This window comes from Carassius auratus, unplaced genomic scaffold (genome assembly GCF_003368295.1).
Source record: "Carassius auratus strain Wakin unplaced genomic scaffold, ASM336829v1 scaf_tig00043571, whole genome shotgun sequence".
NCBI lineage: Eukaryota > Metazoa > Chordata > Actinopteri > Cypriniformes > Cyprinidae > Carassius > Carassius auratus.
The window spans coordinates 23,433-30,000 of NW_020526781.1; the positions used below are offsets into that span (position 1 = coordinate 23,433).

General features: G+C 40.5%; 1 long non-coding RNA gene across 4 annotated transcripts in view; it reads left to right on the plus strand.

Annotated features, from left to right (window-relative positions):
• Positions 1 to 2,240: 2,240 nt before the first annotated feature.
• LOC113086600 (uncharacterized) overlaps positions 2,241 to 6,568 on the plus strand; it is a 6,234-nt gene continuing 1,906 nt past the window's right edge. For 2 of the 4 annotated variants that reach the window (XR_003284937.1, XR_003284936.1), the window contains exons 1-2: positions 3,083 to 3,143; positions 4,579 to 4,769. This is a non-coding gene — a long non-coding RNA (uncharacterized LOC113086600). Of the gene's footprint in view, positions 2,292 to 3,082; positions 3,144 to 4,545; positions 4,770 to 6,568 lie in introns of those variants that run through there. The other 2 variants (XR_003284939.1, XR_003284938.1) reach the window with 2 other exon arrangements.

The following is a 6,568-nucleotide window of genomic DNA, read 5'->3' on the forward strand; positions in this document are numbered from 1 at the left end:
ATATCATATTCTCCAGGATATAACCCTTGGCTTCTCGGTCGCCCTCTCCTGGATAAAACTGTGAATAGCCATGTGTAAAAAACTGATTAGGATTCCAATATTTTAGCAGGATTTGACACTCCAGGCGGAGCTCTTGAGCGGATGACTTCACTCAAAGACATCTTTCCAGTCTAATTTTAATGATGCACTCTCTCTCTCTTTCACAAACACACACATACACTCCTGTGCACACTCACACGCACGTGTGCACACTCACACGCATATGCAGTCAAAACACACAGACGCACACGAACTGGCTGGAAAACTATTTTTATTCAGGCTAGTGATACCTTGTTCCTAAAAAGACAAATGATTTCACGGGTTATTTCGTTTGGATGTATTTCTTGTTTTTATCGATGACTGGCTTCCTTTTTGTCACGCTTTAGACTGATGTACGGTCACATTGGATTTGAAAACGACATCCTTTCTTCCATAGATCCACGCTACCTGAAAGAAGGCCGCCTTCTGAATCCAACGATACCAGTTATGTGCACATCGGACCTACGCTTCAAAAGATACGGACAGGTAAGCTTTGGCCAATCAGATCGCATATGCTAACGAGGGTGGAATTAATGAGGGTGAAACTCGTTTTATCTATATACCTACCTAACTCTACCTAACCTAACCTAACCTAACTCTAGCTGCAACTGACCCCAAACTAGCCCCTAAACCTTAACCCTCAAAACTGCTAGCCTTAGCCCCAAACAAAACTGCTAGCCTTAGCCCCACTGACCGTAACCCACTGACCACTGGCCCCACCGTTTTTAAACGTGCCAGTCCCTAGACTCTGTAAACCTTTATTAACCAGACGCTTCATCAAATTCTGTACAGAAATATCATAAAACTAATATCATATTCTCCAGGATATAACCCTTGGCTTCTCGGTCGCCCTCTCCTGGATAAAACTGTGAATAGCCATGTGTAAAAAACTGATTAGGATTCCAATATTTTAGCAGGATTTGACACTCCAGGCGGAGCTCTTGAGCGGATGACTTCACTCAAAGACATCTTTCCAGTCTAATTTTAATGATGCACTCTCTCTCTCTTTCACAAACACACACATACACTCCTGTGCACACAACGTGCACTCACACGCATATGCAGTCAAAACACACAGACGCACACGAACTGGCTGGAAAACTATTTTTATTCAGGCTAGTGATACCTTGTTCCTAAAAAGACAAATGATTTCACGGGTTATTTCGTTTGGATGTATTTCTTGTTTTTATCGATGACTGGCTTCCTTTTTGTCACGCTTTAGACTGATGTACGGTCACATTGGATTTGAAAACGACATCCTTTCTTCCATAGATCCACGCTACCTGAAAGAAGGCCGCCTTCTGAATCCAACGATACCAGTTATGTGCACATCGGACCTACGCTTCAAAAGATACGGACAGGTAAGCTTTGGCCAATCAGATCGCATATGCTAACGAGGGTGGAATTAATGAGGGTGAAACTCGTTTTTATCTATATACCTAGCTGCAACTGACCCCAAACTAGCCCCTAAACCTTAACCCTCAAAACTGCTAGCCTTAGCCCCAAACAAAACTGCTAGCCTTAGCCCCACTGACCGTAACCCACTGACCCCTGGCCCCACCGTTTTTAAACGTGCCAGTCCCTAGACTCTGTAAACCTTTATCAACCAGACGCTTCATCAAATTCTGTACAGAAATATCATAAAACTAATATCATATTCTCCAGGATATAACCCTTGGCTTCTCGGTCGCCCTCTCCTGGATAAAACTGTGAATAGCCATGTGTAAAAAACTGATTAGGATTCCAATATTTTAGCAGGATTTGACACTCCAGGCGGAGCTCTTGAGCGGATGACTTCACTCAAAGACATCTTTCCAGTCTAATTTTAATGATGCACTCTCTCTCTCTTTCACAAACACACACATACACTCCTGTGCACACTCACACGCTCGTGTGCACACTCACACGCATATGCAGTCAAAACACACAGACGCACACGAACTGGCTGGAAAACTATTTTTATTCAGGCTAGTGATACCTTGTTCCTAAAAAGACAAATGATTTCACGGGTTATTTCGTTTGGATGTATTTCTTGTTTTTATCGATGACTGGCTTCCTTTTTGTCACGCTTTAGACTGATGTACGGTCACATTGGATTTGAAAACGACATCCTTTCTTCCATAGATCCACGCTACCTGAAAGAAGGCCGCCTTCTGAATCCAACGATACCGGTTATGTGCACATCGGACCTACGCTTCAAAAGATACGGACAGGTAAGCTTTGGCCAATCAGATCGCATATGCTAACGAGGGTGGAATTAATGAGGGTGAAACTCGTTTTTATCTATATACCTAGCTGCAACTGACCCCAAACTAGCCCCTAAACCTTAACCCTCAAAACTGCTAGCCTTAGCCCCAAACAAAACTGCTAGCCTTAGCCCCACTGACCGTAACCCACTGACCCCTGGCCCCACCGTTTTTAAACGTGCCAGTCCCTAGACTCTGTAAACCTTTATCAACCAGACGCTTCATCAAATTCTGTACAGAAATATCATAAAACTAATATCATATTCTCCAGGATATAACCCTTGGCTTCTCGGTCGCCCTCTCCTGGATAAAACTGTGAATAGCCATGTGTAAAAAACTGATTAGGATTCCAATATTTTAGCAGGATTTGACACTCCAGGCGGAGCTCTTGAGCGGATGACTTCACTCAAAGACATCTTTCCAGTCTAATTTTAATGATGCACTCTCTCTCTCTTTCACAAACACACACATACACTCCTGTGCACACTCACACGCACGTGTGCACACTCACACGCATATGCAGTCAAAACACACAGACGCACACGAACTGGCTGGAAAACTATTTTTATTCAGGCTAGTGATACCTTGTTCCTAAAAAGACAAATGATTTGACGGGTTATTTCGTTTGGATGTATTTCTTGTTTTTATCGATGACTGGCTTCCTTTTTGTCACGCTTTAGACTGATGTACGGTCACATTGGATTTGAAAACGACATCCTTTCTTCCATAGATCCACGCTACCTGAAAGAAGGCCGCCTTCTGAATCCAACGATACCAGTTATGTGCACATCGGACCTACGCTTCAAAAGATACGGACAGGTAAGCTTTGGCCAATCAGATCGCATATGCTAACGAGGGTGGAATTAATGAGGGTGAAACTCGTTTTTATCTATATACCTAGCTGCAACTGACCCCAAACTAGCCCCTAAACCTTAACCCTCAAAACTGCTAGCCTTAGCCCCAAACAAAACTGCTAGCCTTAGCCCCACTGACCGTAACCCACTGACCCCTGGCCCCACCGTTTTTAAACGTGCCAGTCCCTAGACTCTGTAAACCTTTATCAACCAGACGCTTCATCAAATTCTGTACAGAAATATCATAAAACTAATATCATATTCTCCAGGATATAACCCTTGGCTTCTCGGTCGCCCTCTCCTGGATAAAACTGTGAATAGCCATGTGTAAAAAACTGATTAGGATTCCAATATTTTAGCAGGATTTGACACTCCAGGCGGAGCTCTTGAGCGGATGACTTCACTCAAAGACATCTTTCCAGTCTAATTTTAATGATGCACTCTCTCTCTCTTTCACAAACACACACATACACTCCTGTGCACACTCACACGCACGTGTGCACACTCACACGCATATGCAGTCAAAACACACAGACGCACACGAACTGGCTGGAAAACTATTTTTATTCAGGCTAGTGATACCTTGTTCCTAAAAAGACAAATGATTTCACGGGTTATGTCGTTTGGATGTATATTGGAATATATTGGAAAAAATAAATATATATAATAATATATGCCTAATATATTACATGATACTGTGGGCCATGGCCGAAGCTCTGACCCAGGCCTTGGACGAGTTTGATGTCTTTATGGATATGGTGAACTGGACAACAGTTTGATCCAGGGATCAAACACCTCCCCAGATCACTGTGTCTGTTTTATGGTTCTGTTTTTAGTTCATGTAATAGTTTTAAGAGTTCTTTGGTTTTATGATTTAAATGTTATAGTTTTATTGTTTTGTTGTATGTTTTATAGTTAATAAAAATTTTTTTCACAATTCACATTTAAGAGTTCTGATTTGTTCTACCAATCATACTTTCTATATTTGTTCTAAAACAACAGTTTTGGGCAGATACCGGCAGAAATTAGTCACCAAGGGCAAGAAGGAGAAGGATGGCCAAACACCTGAGCCCAAAAGAGGCAAAAAACTAATGGTTAAAGATGAAAAAAGTGCTTCAGATTAGAATGGAGAGATGTTGGGATTTCTTTCTTTTGCTTTTGTTTGACCAAAACAGTTTGTCATAGGGAGCATTTGGTCATTTGCTGGTCCATTATCCCTCAGTCCTGCATGATCCTTCATTATTTATTTTTTTATAAACATTAATTGTTGCATGATCTGACGGACTAAGTTAATTTGATGCTACAAGGCTATCTGTGTGTGTGTGTGTGTGTGTGTGTGTGTGTGTGTGTGTGTGTCTTTGTGTCAGTTTGAAATTGCTGCAAATGTACTGTGCCCACAGCTCACTGGCTCTGCTTCGGTGACATCACTGAAGGTGAGACTGCTCCCCCCCCCACTGTTACTGTATCAACTGAGTGGAGGTGACAGTGAAATCAAAGCTGTCCTTTGGGATTTTTCATCAAAGTTTCACATCTGACCCGGACCCTCACTTACTTCGAGTCCTTTTGCAATGGCTGAACAAGCTGAGAGGAGGTAATATGTGTGTTTCTGTTTTACAATTGCATGTCTTTGTTTAACAGTTTAAACTGCAGTGTAAATAAACTGTAAACAAATGCTTTCCTTGCTTAGTATATTGTTTCCTGTCCGGATATCTATAAGCTCAGTCATCAAGAGGTTCACTGTCATTCACGTGTAGTCAAGCGTAAGATGTTGTTTATTGTTTTATGGAAAAGAATACAAATGAACCTAGCTGTTGGGTAAAGAAAGCTGAATGTTATTTGTCAATGGGCTAAGCTAAACCAAAAAACGTGTTTGCACTGGAATGTGTGCGTTAAAATTGTGTTATGAAATGTATTCCTGTTTTGATAGCAAAGTTAGAGTGATTTTTCAAGTTTTCAAGACTGTCTGTGCCTTTACAAAAACACTCTGCACTTTGAAGACCCATTGACACCATTACACAATGGAAATGCTAATGGCACAGGTCTCGCTCTGCTGCTGATGGCTGTTTTTTGTTGTTTGCCTTTCTAAATTTCTTTAACTCATGTCTGATTCTTTAAAATCATCTGTCAATTCTCCGTCATCGGTTAGGAACCTAGGTGTGCTATTTGATTGCAATCTTTCCTTAGAAAGCCACGTTTCTAGCATTTGTAAAACTGCATTTTTCCATCTCAAAAATATATCTAAATTACGGCCTATGCTCTCAATGTCAAATGCAGAAATGTTAATCCATGCATTTATGACCTCAAGGTTAGATTATTGTAATGCTCTATTGGATGGTTGTTCTGCATACTTAGTAAACAAACTACAGCTAGTCCAAAATGCAGCAACAAGAGTTCTTACTAGAACCAGGAAGTATATGACCATACTAGCCCTGTCCTGTCAACACTGCACTGGCTCCCTATCAAACATCGTATAGATTTTAAAATATTGCTCATTACTTATAAAGCCCTGAATGGTTTTGCACCTCAGTATTTGAATGAGCTCCTTTTACATTATACTCCTCTACGTACGCAATTTGATAATACCTAGAATATCAAAATCAACTGCGGGCGGCAGATCCTTTTCCTATTTGGCGCCTAAACTCTGGAATAACCTACCTAACATTGTTCGGGAGGCAGACACACTCTTGCAGTTTAAATCTAGATTAAAGAACCATCTCTTTAACCTGGCTCACACATAACATACTAATATGCTTTTAATATCCAAATCCGTTAAAGGATTTTTAGGCTGCATTGATTAGGTAAACCGGAACCGGGAACACTTCCCATAACACCCTATGTACTTGCTATATCATTAGGCAAGGCAAGTTTATTTATATAGCACATTTCATACACAATGGTAATTCAAAGTGCTTTACATAAAAGAAAGTAAAATAATCATGAAGAAAAATAATAACAAAAATAAAACAAGCAATTTTAAAACTTTTAAAATGATTAAAACATTTAAAAACAATTAGAAAATGATTTTACATAAAAAAATAAAATAAAATAAAACATTGAAAATATAGTGCAATCAGTTCGGACATTGCACAGTGCTCATTCAATAAATGCACAGCTAAAAAGACGCGTTTTGAGTCTAGATTTAAATGTGACTAGTGTTTTAGCACATCTGATCTCTTCTGGAAGCTGCAGCCTTAAATTGAACTACTGGTTTCGTCTGGTCAGAGGAGAACTGAGCCTGGTTTCTCCCAAGGTTTTTTTCTCCATTCTGTCACCGATGGAGTTTCGGTTCCTTGCCGCTGTCGCCTCTGGCTTGTTCAGTTGGGGTCACTTCATCTACAGCGATGTCGTTGACTTGATTGCAAATAAATGCACAGACACTATTTAACTGAA